This window comes from Suricata suricatta, chromosome 10 (genome assembly GCF_006229205.1).
Source record: "Suricata suricatta isolate VVHF042 chromosome 10, meerkat_22Aug2017_6uvM2_HiC, whole genome shotgun sequence".
NCBI classification, from domain to species: domain Eukaryota; kingdom Metazoa; phylum Chordata; class Mammalia; order Carnivora; family Herpestidae; genus Suricata; species Suricata suricatta.
The window spans coordinates 112,454,685-112,475,211 of NC_043709.1; the positions used below are offsets into that span (position 1 = coordinate 112,454,685).

General features: G+C 38.6%; 2 long non-coding RNA genes across 2 annotated transcripts in view; one reads left to right on the top strand and one right to left on the bottom strand.

Annotated features, from left to right (window-relative positions):
* Positions 1-20,527, top strand: part of LOC115304562 — a 107,756-nt gene that overhangs the window by 65,129 nt on the left and 22,100 nt on the right. The window lies entirely within an intron of this gene.
* LOC115304561 lies at positions 15,714-17,978 on the bottom strand. Its single transcript, XR_003914499.1, has 2 exons — positions 17,716-17,978; positions 15,714-15,883 (listed from the first exon to the last, which is right to left on the bottom strand). It is a non-coding gene; the product is annotated as an uncharacterized LOC115304561 (long non-coding RNA).

Here is a 20,527-nt window from a genome sequence, read left to right on the forward strand (position 1 = left end):
TTGAGGTAATACTGTGTTACTATAAACTTCCCTCTTAGAAACACTTTTGGACTGTTGTGTTTTCATTTTCATTCGTTTCTATGTATTTTTAATTTCTTCTTTGATTTGCTGGTTGACCCATTTTTTGTTTGTAACAAATTATTTAGTCTCTATGTATTTGTGGTCATTCCAGATTTTTTCTTGTGGTAACTTCTAGTTTCAAAGTGTTGTAGTCAAGGAAAGATTCATGGTATGACTTTGGTATTCTTGAATTTATTGAGGATTGTTTTGTGGGTTAATATATAATCTACTCTGGATAATGTTTTATGTTCATTTGAATCAATATATATTCTGCTGTTTTAGGATGGAGTGTTCTGAATATATCTGATAAATCCATCTAATCCAGTATGTCATTCAAAGCCATTGTTTCCCTGTTGATTTTCTGTTTAGATGATCTCTCTATTAATGTATGTGGGATGTTACAGTCTCCTACTATCATTGCATTATTATCAATTAGTTCCTTTATATTTGTTATTAACAATTTTATGTATTTGGGTGCTTTTATGTTGGATGCATAAATATTTAGAAATTTTATATCTTCTTGTTGGATTGTCCCTTATTATTATATAGAGTCCTTCTTTATCTCTTGTTACAGTCTATTTTAACATCTATTTTGTCTGATATAAGTATTGCTATCTGGTTTTGACAATCATTTGCATGGTAGACATTTCTTTATCCCCTCACTTTCAAACTGCAGGTATTTTTATGTCTAAAATGAATCTCTCATAGGCAGCATAAATATGGATTTGGGTTTTTAACCATTCTTTCATCCTATGTCTTTTGATTAGAGAATTTAGTCTATTTACATTCACAGTAATTTTGATATAAATATATTTGTTGTCATCTTATTATTTATTTTGTTATTGCTTCTGAACATTTTCTCTGATCCATTCTTATCTTTCCCTGTTTCATGGTTTGCTGATTTTCTTTAGTGATATATTTGTGTTTCTTTCCCTTTATTCTTTGTATTTATTAATGGTTTTGATCTATGGTTACCATTAAGTTTGTATATAACTTCTGCACATAGTCTTTTCTTTTTTTTACATATAACAGTCTATATTAAGTTGATGATCATTTAAGTTTAATTCCATTTTCTTCTCTTTTCCTCCCCATGTTTTAGCTATATGGTTTTATAGATATCATTTTTATGAGTTCCTTGACTGATTTTTGGCAGAAATATTTATTTTTACTGATTCTGTGATTCTCTCTCTCTCTTTTCTTTTTTGTCTCTTGTGATTTCTACCTTTATACTGTCACATTTGTCACACTTTTCTTGCAGGGCTGGTTTAGCGGTCATGATTTCCTTTAATTTTTGTTGAAATAAGAAACTCTTTATCCTCTATTCTGAATGATAGCCTTGCTGGATAGAGTATTCTTGGTTGCAGATTTTCTGCATTCAACACTTTGAGTATATCATGCCACTCCCTTCTGGCTTATAAAATTCATGTTGAAAAATCTCCTGCTAGTCTTACGGGTTTTCCCTTGTAAATTACTTTATTCTTTTGTCTGTTCCTTTAAAAGTTTTTTTCTATCACTATAATTTACCAATTTAACTTGTATAACTTGGTGTGGGATTATCAATATAATTTACCAATTTAACCAGTATATCTTGGTGTGGGTCTGCTTTTGTTTATTTTGATAGGAATTCTTTGTGCCTCCTGGATCTGGATATGTGTTTCCTTCCCCAGATAAGGGAGATTTTCAGCTATTATTTCTTCAAATAAATTCTGTACCCTTTTTTTTCTCACTTTGGGTCTCGTATAATAGGAATACTGTTAGAGTTGATGGAGTCATTGAGTTCCCCATGTCTATTCTTGTGTTGCATAATTTTTTCCCCTCTCTTGTGTTCAGCATGATTACTTTCCATTACTTTGTCTCCTAGGTCCATAATTCATTCCTCTGGTTCTTACATCTTGCTGCTTTTTCCATCTAGCATGTTTCTTACTTATCTAGCTCTTTATCTTTGATATATTATTCCTTATCTCTATATTAAGGGTGTCAGTCATGCCTTCCACTCTTTTCTTAATTCCAATGAATTGATCCTTATGATCAATGCTTTAATTTTTTTAAAGTCAGGCATGTTACTTATATCTGTTTTGCTTAAATCTTCAGCTGTGTCCATGTGCTGTTCTTTCATTTGTGATAAATTTATCTGTCTTCATGTTTTGTCTGCCTCTCTGTGTCTGTTTCTTTGTTTTGGGAAAGTCAGCTATGTTTTGTGCTCTTGAAAGGAGTGAGTTTATGAAGAAGAGATCCTGGAGTGCATTGCAGTACAGTGTTCCCTGTTTATCAGAACCTGTCAGTTCAGGAAAGTATCCTGTGTGTGTTGCTTATACCCTGCTGTTGTGTCTGAGTCACTTTCTTTTTGCAGTTGTCTGCACTGACTTTCTGCCTGTTGTGTGTTGTATTTGTTCTCTGTGGTTTTGATAGGACCCAACCAGGCAAGTTTTGGGATGGTGTGCCTACCAGGAACTTGAAGCAGGTTGGCATTGTTAGTAAAATTTGTATTGGGCCACTAGTCCTACAATAGATTCACCAAAGTGATTTGGTGGCTGGGAGATGTGCAGCAAGGTGACCAGAGGCATGAGGTTCAGTGTGGTGCAAGATGATGGCTGACAGTGGCTGGGCCCCATTACACAATGGTGGCTGAGGGTGGGGGTCACTGTGCAGAGACTGATGCAGCACCTGTAGGCAGCTGTGTACCTGATGATGGGTGGGGTGCACAGCCAATTTTAACAAAATTTCCTTTGAACCCAGGGCTGAGACTAGTTGACTTGGAGTGGACAGTTCTTCAGGAGAACTCATGGGCATAGTGCACTGCTAGTAGGTTAAGTACCAAGTGCCTCTGCAGTGCCACTTCATGCAGGTGGCTCTGTGTTTATGGTGAGGGGTGGAGGTGCCAGTTCCCTCATTTTCAGGGAAGTTCCCAAACACACTCATATCAAATTGGACAGATTTGCCCTTAGTGTTATGCATACTGCCTTTTTTTTTATGTTGCCTTTTTTTGCAGTCTGGTGTCTCTTTAAGGGCAGAGACTTGGCTATCATTTGCCCTCCTGGCTTACCCAGTGCTGAGTCAGCTGATCTTTAAAGCTCCTGGATCCAAATCCAACTAGTTTTAAAAACTCAGAATTCAGCTCTGACTTTTAAAGCTCAGGGGATTAGTCTTCCCCCTGTGAGTTCCTTGGTGTGAGGACCCAATTCTCTGCCTTATCGAATGCACAGCTCCCTCCCTCTTGCAGGAAACCTCTCCGTGCCTTTCTGATTTCCCTAACCTTTTATTTTAGTGTTTTTTTCCCTAACCTTTTAGATGAAGTTTCTTCTCTATATTTAGTTGTGGAATTTGTTCTGCTACTCTTCTGATCAATCTCTAGCTTATTGATATAAATGTGGGTTGGAGTGAGGTCAGGATCCCTTTACTCTGCCATCTTCCCAAGTTCCATCTTGGAAGCTACACATTTGGTTTCTACTCTTTAGTCAGTTTTTTAAAAATTTTTTTATGCTTTTTATTCGTTTTTGAGAGACAGAGAGAGCCAGTGCGAGTAGGGGAGGGTCAGAGAGAGGGGAAGATACAGAATTAGTCAGTTTTTATTAACTTTTAAACCAACACCTTTAGTTATAAATTTTTCTAACATAATGTTTCTATCCTGCCCTCAAATGTGACGTAGTTCTAAGCACATACCAACTATCCATAAAATATTCTAACCATCTTACCTTTTTTTCTTGTTTCCATTAAAAACAAGTTTTTTTTCCAGTTAATATATATATTTACCAGAACAGTTTATCTTTTTCTCTGGTTACCTTTCATTTTAAATTATCTATACATTCTGAATTCTTTTTTTTTAACCTTTTCCTGAATTAATCCTTTAATATTTTTATTAATTAAAAATATGTTTAAATGAGGGTCTGTGGTACTTAACTCTTATTTTTTCTGTCTGAATACATATTTTTCACCCTTGAATCTTGAATTATAGTTTATCTGGGTATAAAATTTGAGGTTGAGATTTACTAATTTTTCTCAAGTTGAAGATATAATTCCATTGTCTCTGTCATCTATTGTTGCTGAGAAAGTTCACTGTAATTTTAAATGTAATTCCTTTATAGATAATATGTCTTCTCTCTTGTAGATGTAAACATTTTCTTTTTATTTTTCATGTTCTTCAGAGTTTTACTCTGATGGTTCTGGGAATAGCTTTACCATTATTTATCCTGACTGGTACTTGGAATGTACTTTCCACCTAAAGATTAGTCTGAAGTCTTTCTTCAAATTTGGAAAATTTTAAATTCTAAATAGTGCTTCCATTTCCTTGTCTAAGAACCCCTACTGGGTATTTAGAGCTGCTCAGGCCATTCTCTGTGTCTCTTAATTGCATACAATCTCTCTGTGGTGCATTTGGGGGAACATACCTTGCAATGCACTACTTCTCTATGCCAGGGCTGGAAATATCTCATTTATTGAGTTTTTTTTTTAACTCAATGCTTTTATATTGTTCATTTATTTCTATTCAAAAAATTTTCACTCTTTTAAAATGGAAGTTATTCATTTATCTCATTGGACAACTCAAGCATCTATTTTAAAGTTTGGCACATGGCTCCACAAACTTAATTTCCTATTAGACATATTTATGTTCTGAATATTGATTTTGTTGGCTGTCTATCTCAGTTTTAGATTTCTAACTCTATTTTGGAATTTTGCTTTGCAGGCTTATTTTGTGTGGGAGGCTTTTTTTCCCCCATTTTTTTCTGTTTCCTTTTGTGCTTACCCTTCCTAGGCCAGTGGTTTTGTGGTTCCCTTTGCTCAGCTGCTCAGGATTCCCTGCTCTAAACCTGGCTTTAGAGAGCTCCTGTCCCATAGTGGTACTGGGGACAGTTTCATGTCAGGCTTACTTCCTGACTTGACCGGGGACTGCATTTCTATCTTCTTTTTCTTCCAGGACTTGTAGCTTACTAAAAATTCTAGCCCTCAGGGAATGGTTAGCTACAACTTTTAGTTTCTTTATTTTCTTTTTTGACTGATATTGAGAATGGAGGTGGGAGTTGTTCAGTAATTCCAGCCTGGATCCCCATTTTTGAGTGATGTAATTTTATCCTCTTTACCCCACTGGACCCAAACTGCAGACTGCTATGGCCTCCTTCTAGAATCGGCATCTTACAGACCCTGGCTTCAGCAGAGCATTACTGACTTGTGTTTCTCTTCTGTTTCTGGTTCATATAGAGATTTATCTTGTTTTTAGATCCTCATTAATGCCTTTAGTTTTCTATTTTTCTATGTTATCTATTTCTGGTCTGTGTTTGGATTGAGGGAGGTGTGTCCTATTAATGGGTCTTAATTAGGGAATCAATAGATAGAATTATGTTTCAAAAAGAGCCTTTTGGTCATCAGGTAAAATAGTTTGAAGGCCATAGATGGAAGTCAGGGAGGTAAGTTAAATGGCTATTTTATAGTTCAGGTGAGGTGACCTTGACTTGGACTTAGGGGATAGCAGTGGGAACAAGAGAAGGTCACTGATGCAATGTATATATAGCTGCTAGAAACCACAGGAGTTTTTCATCAAATGAAATGAAACAGTGTTGGTATTGCAAATTCCCACCCCAGCTTTTTCAGGTGCTACCCCTCCCATTTTGCTCTTATTCCATTGTTTCTTTTTAATTCTTCACTTTTTATTTTTAAGTATCCCTTCCATATCTTTCCTCTTCACTGTTTTTCTACCTCACATCCCATTTCAGTTCTCACAGCGGCCAGCAGAGTCCAGGGTGTGTGTTCAGGAAGGGGACCTGTGCAGGGGTCACACTGGGGAGAAGCCCTAGGTGGCTGCTGGGTCTCTTCTAGGGTTGGGATGCTTCTGAGATCCTTCTCAGCTTCCAAGCCCCTCCTCCCACACACCTCCAAGCTTCCTCTACTGTCTAAAGTCAAGTGGGCTTCTGAGCTGCTGCTGAAGGCAAGGGTGGCTCACAAGCACAGAAGAGAAACTTTCTAGAGGCTCCTTCTCCTTATTCTCTCCCTATTCTAGAGGCTCCCTATTTGAATAATGGCTAATTTCTCACTCTTTCAATGTGATACCAATTACCTATTCAAATGTCTTCCTAAAGAAATTTATCATCTATGAACTCCATTCCCATTCGAGAGCTTGAAAGCAGCTACAGCTTCTGCATTTGGGGAGGAGTAAAATGTAGAGGTAGGTGAATCCTGTGTAAAATTAAATTATGGCAACAAAGGATTCAAAACCATTTGCATCTTTTAATGGACTCTGAAAAATGATGAACTTAGTGAGGAGGGGGGAATTTAGCACAAAAAGTTGGCATTACAGTATCCCCTCTAATTTACTACAACATCCCAAATATTTACCAGGTCTTTCAGATCAGTCCTTTGTTTTGGACAAGCTTTGGCATGTTAAACTAGGGAGCATTTAGTAGAGTGATAAGAGATCTAATTCTTTTTCTCATGAAATCTGAGGAACTGGTTTGATAATAATTGTACTATTACTACTACTAAATCGAACCATTGAAACATCAACGAGAACTACCTTTGAATTCGTGTCTATTGGCACCAACATGAAGAGGTTCTGTGAGAAGCTCTCAAGGTGCTCTTTCTCCAACATTTTCATTCAGGTAAAATCAGAGTGCCAGGTGAGGATGAAGGGAAAGTGGAATCATAAAGAGCCAGTGAGGTCTGAGGGACAGAGGAACATGGAGGAAGGGAGTTGATTGAGTGACCAATTTGCTTGTTTATTCAAAAGACATTCCTTAAATGCTATTCCATGCCTGTCCTGTACAAAGTCTGAGGATGTGATGTGAGCAGAGAAAGCCCTCTGCTTTCCAGGACAGTCCCCAAGACAGATACATGTCTGTCTGTGTTGGATACATCGAAGGCAGGGAATTAAAAACAGCATGAGCCCTCTGATGGTTAGGGAGCTCTGTGGGCTGGTAGGAGCACTGTTTCCCAGGTCAGCGGTTCAGCTGCCTGGGAACACAGCCTGTCCCTTCCAGGTGTCTCCCTCCCAGGTGCTGCTCAGCTGGGGATTCAGGCAGGAGGCACATTTTGTTTCTGAGCCAAAAGTGGAGAGCAAGCTTTCTCAGAATTATGTTTCAGCCTTGGCAGAGCTTCCACACTAGTGACCAAAATCTTCTCTTGGAGACATTTCTTTTCTGCTTTCCTCTATTACAGATAGGAAAAGAATAAGAATGGGGAAGGACAGTAGAGAAAGTCATGGCTCTGAGGCCCAGTGGAGGGTGGTTTTCAACATCAGGCACTGAAAACTTTTTGACCCCCCAGCCAGTGCCTAGAATTTTCCTGACATTCATACAGATGACAGTCCTTCTCTAGAAGTTAACGTTAACTGAGCTTTAAGAATGCTGACAGAAAACTATATAAGCAAGAGCAGCATTATAGCAAAATTGGTGCTTAAAAATATTGGGTGACTGAGTCAGGGTAATCACAAGAAAGGCATTATAGAAATAACTTTTACTGTATCTGTGCCTCTCTCCTCAATATCAACCCTTATGGCTATAAATACCTTTGGTATTTTGGTACAAGGACTTATTAGACTGTGCAGGTCATTTGAAACTGTCAGGTCCCAGTTAATTTGGACACTCTGTTAAACACGATTACTGTCAATGTGGGTTAGCTTCCAGGGAGAAAATTAAATAATGGGAATGTCGTTTATCTGTAAATAATGTCAAGCCTGTAATGAGAATGCATTTTATTAGGTGAGGAAAGATTCTCACCCTTGGCTCAACAAGAAGTCATACTAAACCGCGGCCCCCTGGGGCTGCTGCAGAAAGATTCTTTCTTCTCCTGGGTGTCCCATGGACCAGGTCGCCCACTGCATGTGCAGCTGGGATCCTCCTAACACTGGATGGGCTCATCATCCCCAGGCTTTCACTGGTTTTCTCTTCAGCTGCACACCCTCCACAGTTCATTACTGAGGTGAGGAGAAACTGCCAGCTTTCAGGGAAATTATGGAAATGCTATCAGACATTAAGGGTTAATGAGTGTGAACAGGTGTGCGATTAGACGCAGCTGAGAATAACAAGGTTCAGCTGCTTGGCGCTTATTATAGTCTATCTTTAAAGCCGCTAGAAGAAAGCAAGGAATTCTATTGCTCAGGTGATTTTACTAAAACAATTTTGTTTCACTAAGTATTTTCTTTTTTTGCCCACATAACTAATAATTCCATTTCTTGGTGGCTCTTCCCTTAGGATTGGTTTCACCATTGGCAGCTCCACAGAGGGTTGCCTTGCTCACAAACAAGTCTCTGCATTGTCAATCCAGAGTCTATGGTAATTGGCAGCAGTAAAAACTGACCCTATCAGCTTGAAATAATTTACAATCTCATGTTTCCAATCAGCAATGTATAAGGAACAGCTTGCACAAATGGTAGAACCTTTTCATGAGTCTTGTCCCTTTCAACAAAAGACACTATATATTAATCGCAGAACTTTATTGTACTCTTTTTTGACTGTTGTTAACATTGGAATTCCTTTCAGTCATCCATGGAATGACATTGTCTAATTTTTTTTCATCATGTGCATGACACCAAAACTAAAGAGTTGAAGGCACCCAGAGATTGCCCCCTCCCAACAGGGGCCCAGGCACGAACAATATCTGATGGGATACGGAGTGTGGAAAAACACTGCTTTTATTTTTGGGTATACCTAATTAACCAATGGTGACAAAGTCTATGTCATGTACAAGGTGCTAAGGATTGATTGGACACATAGGAAACTCATTCTTCTCTCAAAGTACTTGTATTTGGAGTGGGGAGACCTGGCCCTATTACATAATGAATCCTAAACATATTTCATCAAACTACCATTGTTGTAAAACTATGGAGTCAGAACAAGATTTGATTTTCCATTGATGGCATACCTGGAGCTCAATCCAGCCTCTGGCTCCATTAGCAGACTTGGAAACTCAGTTGGCAGTTTCTGCTGTCGGAATTGTCAACTCCTGCATCTTGGGCTTGAGCTACTCAAATTCACACCATAAAGGGACACTGAAAACCTTGATATTGAATATTCATTTATGATGAGAAGCCCAAATTCAAAGAAGACTGGGATACCATTTATAACAGCATCATACACAGATATTCCTGTAGCTTGGTTCTTTGTAGGAAAAGATGCAAATAGCATGTCTTGCATTTCTCAAAAGGGAAGATGTATTCCACAGTGTCCAAAACTCTCCTGGGCATACTGCAGGTTGAAACCTATATTCAGCTGATTCATGACAGGGGGGGAGATGGGAGGAGGGGCTCTCAGGGAGCTGAATGTTAGTTTCTAGAAAATGCCCCTGACCACAGTGGTAGCTTTCCACAGCTGCAACTGGGTGAACTTTTAATTATCCATTTCAGGGAAGCAGGAAGGAGAGGTTCTGGAAGCTCACTCCAAACTCCCTTAACTGCCATATGTCTTCCAACCTACTCTGTATGTTAGAAGATCTTCTGAAATTAGACTGAAATTTTAAAATATAAATACAGGGGGCACCTGGGTGGCTCTGTCATTTAAAGCTTCTGACTTCAGCTCTAGCTGTGATCTTACAGTTTGTGAGTTTTAGCCCCGTGTTTCTCTCTGTGCTGACAGCTTGGAGCATGGAGTCTGCTTCAGATTCTGTGTCTCCCTCCCTCTCTGTTACTCCCCTGCTCATGCTCTTTCTCTCTTTCTCTCAAAAATAAATAAGTGTAAAAAAATGTAATTAATGGTTGAGGTGACACACTGACAATAAATTAGGATCATACTGCTGGTCAAGTACACATGAGTGATAGCAGACTGACTTTTTAAACTTTAATACAGGGAGAGGTGGAAGGAGGGAATTCAGGGTAACTCTGGGAATCTGAATGCAGGGAGAAGGATTATCAAGAGGGGAAGGAGAAGAGAAACCTTATATCTGAAATGATGATGGTGATAGAAATTCCGATTGGTTTACTATGTTCTAGGTACATGCTGAGTACTCAATTCTGTTCAGTCATAACAATACTATAAGTAGGGGTTATTCACTCTCATTCTATAGCTGAGGAGGCTGAGTTTTCAGAAGCCACACAGTGAAATTCCTCAGATTTCCAGGAGGCTCTGTGGACCTTTGTAGCATAGATTCAACAGTTTACAGTTTGTTTTTTTCTTCTCATTCAGGTACTTTGATACGAAGAAAGTGTCGTACTCAACGCATCGTTAGCTGAGATTTTCCTTTGTACTTAAAAAGCCAAGAGTTCTTAGCAAGAGTTCAGAGCAGTGGTGCTAAGAGAGTTGCTGATAATAAAGTGGAATGCAGACATCAGGGAGACAGGCCCAGGCCAACGCTCCCCGGAGGCTACCAGCAGGGCCAAGCCGTCGGTAAGGTCTTGGGATGAGGAAAGAGGACAGAGGCTTCTACATTTGAAAAATGGAGAGAAGAAATGGGTTGCAAAAACATTAGAAATTTTAAAAAAGCACTAAAGAAATTTGTGGGTACCTTGATGGGAGTAAAGATGAAGGAAAAGAGAAATTACAGTGATAGAGTTTCCAGAGAATGATGCTACTGTCTTTTCTCTTCTGACAGGAGTCAGATGTAAGCTCTAAGTCTGTCCTCAGATCATTAACACCTGTCTCTCTCACACCTTTAGGTACTCTTTATCCATTATTTGCTCTACTTTTCTCCTCAGCATCATCATACTATCCGATAGACTTATTTTGTTTTTACCCCCAACAAGGGTAGGGATATTTGTCATCTTGTTTTTTTTTTTTTTTTTTTTTTTTGCTGTATCCCTAGAACTTAGAGCTAAAAAGAACTAAGTATTCTCTCTTTGTCTCTCTCATGTATATGTGTCCTTAATGTAGATATATGTATGTAAATATATGCACATCTATCTCCAGAGCATTGTCATATTTTACATGTTATATATTATTTAATTTTTGAAGAAAGGAGAAAACTTCACACAGTTGGTAACTGGATAATTTATTGTATTAATCAGAAATATTTCCAAATTAATATTTGGGGAAGAATGAGGGGAAGTAAAAAAAAGACCAGGAGAATAGAGAGACCTGACAAGTTTGTGTAAGTCTTGCATGTCTGGGGCTGCCTGGGAAGAAGGGAGTCAGGTGATTTCATCAAGGTTTCTGGCACAGATGCCTTGGGGCAAGAATCCTAAGGGCCCTGGTGACTGGAAGCTGAGGACCTGGTACTGAATCTTGCAGCTGGTGCCTTGTTGCTAGATAAGGAGCAGGGTGTGGGCAAAATTAGTCATATCACCAAACCTTGATAGAATGATGGAAAATAAATACTCCAGGAACATGATTCTGCCAGTCCCTAGAAGAACATAAATTAAGATCTTTGATAAAGAGAAATTAAGAAGGTCTTAGGTCTCCTTAAATCTCCCTGCCCTGAATTAAATCTACAAAGAAAACCTTTTAGTGCAAATAAGCCCTACGTTTACACGTGCTCTTAGTACACTTTGGTGATTTATTTTTTTATCTCTCTTATTTTCTGGTAAATATATTTGGAATTGTGCATTTCCTTTTGAGTACTACATTTGTTTTGTCACATACATATTGACCTGAAGCATTTTTATTATGCAGTTTTAAATATTTTCAAATTTCACATAATTTCTTCTACAAATTAGATATATTTAGTGGGGTTTTGTTTCCAGACATATGGCTTTGTTTTTTTTTAGCTAGCATTTTTGTTAATTATTTTCACTTCTACTTTGTGATAAACAAACATCATCTATACTGTTATTTCCTATAATTTATCGAGGATTGCTATGTGGTCTGTTTGTTACTGGTTAATTTTTATAAGTATCATATGCATGCTTAAAAGATCATATTTTTATGTTTGGTAGGTATGATTCTTCATATGTCTAATATTTTAAGCTTATTAGTCATGCTGTTTAGATAGTCTATATATGCTAATTTCTGAAGCTTGATTTATCAGTATAAGGACTGTGTTAAATCTCTTTGATTAGTTATAATTAATGTCAGATCCATGTAAGTTAATGATTTGTTTTTATTTTTATCTCTATATTTCAACCTTTGTATTTAGTTAGTTACTTGTTTAATTTTTAAAAACATTTTATTATTTTTGAAAGGGAGAGAAAAACACAGAGAATGAGGAGGGGAGCAGCAGAGAGAGAGGGAGACACAGAATCCGAATCAGGCTCCAGGCTCTGAGCTGTCAGTAGAAGACTTGATGCCAGGCTTGAACCATGAGATCATGACCTAAGCTAAAGTTGGATGCTTAACTAACTAAGCCACCTATGTGCCCCTACTTACTTACTTATTTTTAGGTTATTATTTAAATTCCAAGTAGTTAACATACAGTGTAATACTAGTTTCAGGTATACAAAATAGTGTTTCAAAACTTGGGCTCCTTAATCCCTTCATCTGTTTCACCCCTCCCACCCTGCCCCCACCCCTCTGATAGCCATCACCTTTTTTCTCTATGGTTAAGAGTCTGTTTCTTGGCTGTCTCTCTCTCTCACTTTCTCTTCTTTTCCTTTGCATGTTTGTTTTGCTTTTTAAATTCCACACATGAGTGAAATCATATGGTATTTGTCTTTCTTTGACTTATTTTACTTGGCACAATACTCTCTCACTCCATCCACATTGTTGAGATTTCACTCTTTTTTATAGCTGAATAATATTCCATTGTATATATGCCCCACATCTTCTTTATCTGCTCATCAGTTGATGGACACTTAGGCTGTTTCCATAATTTGGCTACTTTAGATAATTCTGCTATAAACATTGGGGGTGCATGTATCCCTTTGCATTAGTATTTTTGTATTCCTTGGGTAAATACTGAGTAGTAGAATTGCTAGATAACAGGGTAGTTCTATTTTTTTCATTTTTTTGAGGAACCTTCATAGTATTTTCCAGAGTGGTTGCATTATTTTCAACCTTTGTATTCTTAAGTTTTAAATGGGGAATATAGTTGTCTTATCTCTTTAACCCCATCTGAGCAATAAGTTCTTTTAATTGGTGAGCTGATTTTAATGTAATAGTTTATGTATTTTTATATTTGTGTGTCAATTATTATAACAAACAATTGTGTAGTGATTACTGCATCCAGTCATGGTTCCAAGAACTTCATAGATAGTAATACAGTTAATCCTCACCTTAACCTTATGAGGTAGATGAAGTCATTACATAAATAAGGAAACTGAGGCACAATTAGTCTATGGAACTTGCTCACAGTGACAGAACAAGGAAATGTTACAGCTAGAAGCCAGGATACAAGCCAGGATCTACTTCTGGTTTCATATGTCTAACCATTATGCTATGGTGCCTATGGGTTATAATTAGAGTTTGATTAGGACCTCTCTCTTATTCATGTTTTTTCCTTACCTATTATTTTGTCTATTATTTCCTCCTTTAATGCTTTCCAGTCTTTGATCAATTTTATTTTCTAGTTTGATGGATGTATATCATGTCTACTTATCTTTAATACCTTTTGTGTTGAATCTAGGGTAAAAACCAGCAGCCATGTTAGTTTGTCATGTAGGGATTTATGGGGCAACCTGAGCTTGACCTCCTCTTCTATCTAATTTTTGTAACTCTTCAATAGGAACCCTCTAGTCTCATTGGTTCTCGTCTCTAGAACCTCTGCTCCATTTTCCACATGTCTTTTTTCCCTGTTACTTTTTTGTTACTTGTCACCTGGAATTTCCTCTTCTCTTTTTCAATATTCAAATTCTACCCAGTTTTCAAATGCTTAGCCCCAATTCCTTGTTTTCTGTAGTCTTCCTTGACTTTATGTAACAGTGTTCTTAGATTCCTTCTAGCTAGTCTATGCAGAGAGATTTATTCACATGTATTAATAGCTTACAGAATCCCCAGGAGGGTGTGAAAACTAGGTCTAGATGCTACACTGCTGGTAACCACAGCAGTCAGGAGATATAAGAAGGTAGTGAAAATCCCAGTGCCACCGCCTCATGTCTCTTTGCATCTATAATACTAAGGAAGGGACACGAGAACTCCAACCAGGGTTACCCTAGAAGCCCACACGTATGGTACTGCATTAGTAAGAATAGCCAGCTGTATGTGTAATTGCTTCTACTGGGGACAGACTTCTTATGTTGGTGCTGCTCTTTGGCAGTACCAAGACCATATCCAGAACCCACAGCTGCAAAGGAATCTGAGCAATGCAGATTGTATCTTTGGCTTGGTGTTCTAGAAGGCATTTAGAAAGAGTTGGGGAAGTAAACCCATATCTGCTATTATTTGACTATTTTGATCCCATATGATCTCTGCCTACTGTGAACTCCCAGAGATCTTATGCTCCATACATCTTTTAATGCATTTTTTTTACTTATGTTTTTTGGTTTTTAGTAAAGCTTACTTGTATTCTTTTAACTAGACTGTTGAAAAAGTATTTGAGGACTTTTTGAACTTCAGAGTACCTTGAAAAATTTCAAATAAACAGTAAATCTTTGTTGATTGAATAATTTAATTTCTAGAGATTGAGTTTCTAAAACTATGCTCTGTTTTAAGAATTTTTTGTAGGTGAAAACAGGAATTTATAAATCTGAGCACACATATCAATCATGTGATTATTTGGTTTACAAAAGAATTCTTCATTTTAACACAAATTTTTAAAAGGTTTAGCACAGGTTTTATTTTTAAAAATTCACCCTTACAGTACTTAAGATATAAAATGTATGGCCATTATTTCCAGCAAATCATGTTACCGGTGGCATGTAAGTAACACATCCAACACCACGTGCCATTGGAATTTTTAGTAGAAAATTAGAACTGTCCGAAGACCACATGTCTCCAACTATGACAATAATATATCTGACAAGATTGAAACAACAATTTAGAATGGGCTGAAATCATAAACCTGTCTTAAGGATAATTCCTTATATTATCTACAGCATATTCACTTCTGATCTCTGAAGCAAATTTCGGCACGGTTTATCTGAGTTTTTAGTTAATGTGATGATTTCTACCCATTGTTTGGCTTTTATGTGACTCTGTATTTATCATACATGCAACATACAGAAAAGATATGTACTAAGTTTTGTCTCTTTCCCACTTTCCCATTATTCCTGCCAGTTGTCCTACTTTCGGCTCTCTCATTTTTTTTTTTTTTGTCTTTGTTTTTTCCTCTTTATGATTTGGACAAATGTGATAGTCTCTTACCCATTTCCCCCCTTTCTCTGTTTCAGTCTTTTCCCCCTTTCTCTGTTTGGGAATATTTTTGGCTACAAGCAGTAGAAATACACACATCAGCTTCAGCTCGTGTGTCCTGTGATGAGCTCACAGTTGTGGGACCTTCCACAGGCCCCTGTAAGCCCCCCAACCATCTGCAGAGTCCCCTGCCCCACACGTACTAGGCTGGAGACCGTGTCCCAACTCCAGTGGTTCCCGAGCTTGAGTCGGTGGGGCCTTGATGCCAATGTGACACCTGGCTAATTTCCAGGGAACCCCAACTGATATCAGAACCCCATCTGATCTGGACCAAAACCACAGGGACAATGAGGTAGACCATCATATGTGAAGCATTGGGGAGAGAGAGGAATGCAAAACCTGAGAGACTATTGAATACTGAAAACGAACCGAGGGTCGAAGTGGGAGGGGGTGGGGGGGAAAAGAGGTGGTGGTAATGGAGGAGGGCACTTGTGGGGAAGAGCACTGGGTGTTATATGGAAACTAATTTGACAATAAACTATTTTTTAAAAAAAGAAATACTTGGCCCAAACAGACTTAAACAATGAAAAATTTATTATATCAAATAACTGGGAGTCCAAAGGTAGAAGTAGCTCAGGAATCAGTATTATTAGTAGCTGAGTGATTGCATGAAGAATGCAGGCTTGCTCTGTCCTCCTACTCCGTCCACAGAACCAGCTTCATTATGGTGCTCTCTGTGGTGGTTCCTGGCAACGGGAGTTGCATGTTCAAGAGAGAGAGAGAGAGAGAGAGAGAGCGAGCCTGAGAGACAGACACAGATGCAGTGAGCTCTCCTAGACATGCAATGCAATATGCACCATTCTTTTCACGCTGACTGGCTAAGACTTAGTCTCTTGACAATTCCTGGAAGGAACAGTAGTCAAGGGAATACAATCTGTTGACTGGTTAAAACTTACCCTATGGAAGGGGATGAGGCAGAAGTCTCTACAGGAATCAGATGGCATACTTGATTCCAAAAGAACTGAATAAACCAGCAAAGTACTCAGGTGGGGGAGGTGGGGTTAAGGGGGCGAATAAAGAATAAAGAAGCTCCTGGGGGCTGGTAATTTTGGGAAATACTGCCACCCTTGAACCTGAGCTGCAAGAGGATGGAACAGTGTTTTTGAAACAAGGATATTTATAGATGTGGAGAGTCCAGTAGAGAGGAGCCTTGATCAAGGGAAGAAGCCAACTGCTAGGGCCTCCCAAGGCTGACCCCAAACAGAAGCCAAAGGGCAAAGAAGGCCATATGATGCACACAACAGGGTGAGAAAGAAATAAAGGAAGGAGACTAGTTCTGGAGGTATAAATGCAGACTAACCATTACATCAATGGAATATAATCTGATAGGAAAAAAGAAGGGGGAAATGGGAATTGGGTGGCAACCTCTGTGTCAATCACACCCTGGAATATGGGTTTCATTCTACACAACAGCCTTCCTCAACATCCAGAAGAACACTGGACTGAGGCCTGGTACGTAGGACTTGTGATAGCCTATAGTTGCTGCATGACCTCGAGCAAATTCCTTATTTTAACGAGCCTATTTCCTGACTTATAAAATGGAGATAGAAACATCACATTTTAGGGAAGTTGTGAGCTACAAATGCAATGATTATAAGTTTCTCATACCCATTGCCAGGTTCTTAATTCTCTCTATCCAGTCCCTGAATTGCCCCACTTTGGTATCCCAGCTCGGTCTTTTACTATGGACTGTCTTCACTCATGGGTTGACGCCTTGACCATGGCCCATCACCACCAGCCCCTGCAGCCTCTGGAGAACTCTCCCTCCCCTCACCTGACTTCCAGTGTATACTTTGTCTCCTTTCTCTCAACTCCAACTATGCTTAGGCTCACACACTGGGGAATGAAGGAATTTGTATAAAACAAAGGGGTTTCTTTTTTGCCAGAGATGAGATGTTACTTTACTTGAACATCAAACCTAGTTCCAACATTTCTGGAAGACACAGCAAAATGAATTTCAAGAAATTTTTTAAAAATAGTAATTGTCACTAAAAATGCCAACAAAGAATGACATGTTTCTATATTTTAGTTTCAATTTGATATCTTAATTTTCACATTGGCCAAGATCTAGTTGATATGATTCTGACTGGCTCATGCACTACCAACCCTCCCAACCCCCCATCCTTCCTCCAGTGGGTATGCAATCCTCTCCCCTTCTCCATTATTGTCAAACATGCACTTGGCTTCTTTGATCTTGCTTGTTGTAGAGAAATAACTCTAGAGACTGTCAATCTGTATACACTTTTTATAAAACTGGATGTTAGTATAGAACTAAAGTCTCAGTCTTCCACTTTACTCTAAGACTTAAAACACAAAGCAAAAATAAAAAGATTCCAAAACTATGAAATATTTGAATTGAATAAAGCTGTCAGCTCTGACCCCTCTGTCTTCCAACTAAATACTTAGCAAACAGACCAAGCGAACCTTGTCAGGCAGCTTTAATATACTTTATCCCTGCAGTACTGAATCTATGGAGAGCTGCATAATACATTTACATAATTGCACAAATTAGAGATACCTCCAAATGAAAGGTTTCCTGGTGATTCTTCTCTGCCCTTTCATTTGCTGGTTACAAAATTACCAGCTCTCCTGCAGCGCCACAGCGTCTCCTCTCCCTGGGCTGCGTTCAGGGAACAATTGCCCTGCTCCTGTCTGGAAATGGCTATCCGGAGACACCTGAGCAGGCGGCCCCTCCTGGGAAAACCTGAGCTACAGGGGCGGGAATGGGGGCGGGAGCCAGCCACCAGGCCTGGGCCAGCGGCACACTGCCTCCCCTGCTCCACGCTTCGCCAGTCCAGGTGGCTCCAGGAGCCAGGTGACCAGTGAATAATGCCCTCATTCCCTCTGTGCCCCTCCCCCACCCCAGCCCTCAACTCCAGAGTCTGCTAAGTGAGAGCCTGAGATTAGGCAGAATCCTGAGCGACACATGTTTATTAGATAGCTTATCTTTCCCAGCTTTGATTAAATTGCCCTTTAAAAAGTTCTGAAAGGTTAACTGCACTTGATTTGCTGGAAGCACCTTCTGTAAATTGAACATAGTTATTTTTTGAAAGTTTTAAAGCAGTAATTGAAAAACTAGATTCCATTTTACTTTAAGTGGGAGTTTGTTTCTTCTTTCAGGGGTTCTTCCCTGGTTAAAAAGGCAGCATACGGGGCGCCTGGGTGGCCCAGTCGGTTAGGCCTCCGGCTTCGGCTCAGGTCAGATCTCACGTTTGTGGGTTCAAGCCCTGCATCAGGCTCTGTGCTGACAGCTAGCTCAGAGCCTGGAGCCTGCTTCCGGTTCTGTGTCTCCTTCTCTCTCTGCCCCTCCCCCTCTCATGCTCTGTCTCTCTCTGTATTAAAAATAAATAAAACATTAAAAAAAAATTTAAAAGGCAGCATACTTGGTTTCAATTGCTGCCCTGACACTCACTTGGTACCCTAACTTGTTTTCCCATTTGACAAATTGCAAAGTATAATGTCTGCCTCACCTGTATCATGTGATTGCTGTTAGATCAAGTAAAATAACTTTATGTGAGTTATATTCACACGAAAGTATAAAACACTGTAATAAAATAAGCATATATTTTGGAGTTAGGAACCCTAGATTTAAGTGTTGGCCTGTCTATCCCCTGCTATGTGAGCAAATGCAGGTCAGTTCATCAATCTGATCCAATTATCATTTTAATTTGTGAAATGGAAGTGACAATAATGCTTGCCTTGCCTGCCTCATCTTGATGCAGTCAGGATAAAATGGGGCAGGGTAAGTACAAGCTCTTTGTAAAACTGTAGAGGTAGCAAATTACAGATAGATTCCTGCTAGGTGCCACCAATTTTGTGATGTGCACAATGTGTTTTTTAATAATCACAAGATCCTTTGAAGGAAATAGTGCTATTTTTCCATTTCCATGGTTCAGAAAACGAAGGCTCAGAGAAGAGGAACCACATACTAATCAGTGGAGCAAAGATTGGAACACATCTCTGGCTCCTGAGCTGGTGTTTTTATTCACTGCCTACACAGGTGTGGATTACTATTTTGCTGCTTATAGTGTTTCAGTAAATGACAATTAAAAAAGGCATGGAGGGTATCATTTTCTTAGAGATGAGAGTTCTTATGGTTGACCTGGTAACATTTCCTTAATGGGGCAACTTTTATATTCCTCAATTATGAATGCATTTAACAAGATATTGAGTTATAACTCCTTAAGAGACCAAGAGATCAATTAGAGAAGAAATTAAAAAATATATGGAAAAAAATGAAAATGAAAATAGAACAATCCAAGCTCTTTGGGAGTCAGCAAAGGCAGTCGTAAGAGGAAAGTATATTGCAATCCAGGCCTATTTCAATGAACTAGAAATAGCACAAATTCAAAATCTAACAGAGCACCTGAGGGAATAGAAGAGGAGCAGCATGAGGACCCCAAACCCAGCAGAAGAAGAGAAATAATAAAGATCAGGGCAGAAATAAACAATATAGAATTCAAAAAGACAGTTGAACAGATCAATGGAACCAAGAGTTGGTTTTTTGAAAAAATAAATAAAATTGATAAACCTCTAGCCAGGCTCCTCAGAAAAGAGAGAGCACCCAAATAGACAAAATCATGAATGAAAATGGATCTATGACAACCTCAGAAATACAAGCAATCATCAGAGATTACTATGAAAAATTATATGCCAATAATCTGGACAATCTAGAAAAATGGACAAATTCCTAAATACACATGCACTACCAAAATTCAAATGGGAAGAGATAGAAAATCTGAACAGACCCATAACCAGTGAAGAAATTGAATCAGTTATCTAAAATCTCCCAACAAATAAGAGCCCAGGACCAGATGGTTTCCCAGGGAAATTCTAGCAGACATTAAAGCAGAGTTAATACCCATTCTTCTCAAGCTATTCCAAAAAATAGAAATAGAAGAAAAACTTCTGAACTCATTCTACGAAGCCAGCATCACTTTGATTCCCAAACCAGACAGAGACCCAGAAAAAAGAGAGAACTACAGGCCAATATATTTAATGAATACAGATGCAAAAATACTCAACAAGATACTAGCAAATAGAATTCAACAGCATGTAAAAAGATTTATCCATCATGATCAAGTGGGATTCATTCCTGGGTTACAGGGCTGGTTCAATATTTGCAACCATCAATGTAATACATCACGTTAACAAAAGAAAAGATAAAAAGCGTATGATCCTGTTGACAGATGTGGAGAAAGCATTTGACAAAATACAGCATCCTTTCTTAATAAAAACCCTTGAGAAAGTTGGGATAGAAAGAACTTACTTTAACATTATAAAAGCCATTTATGAAAAGCCCACAGCTAATATCATCCTCAGTGGGGAAA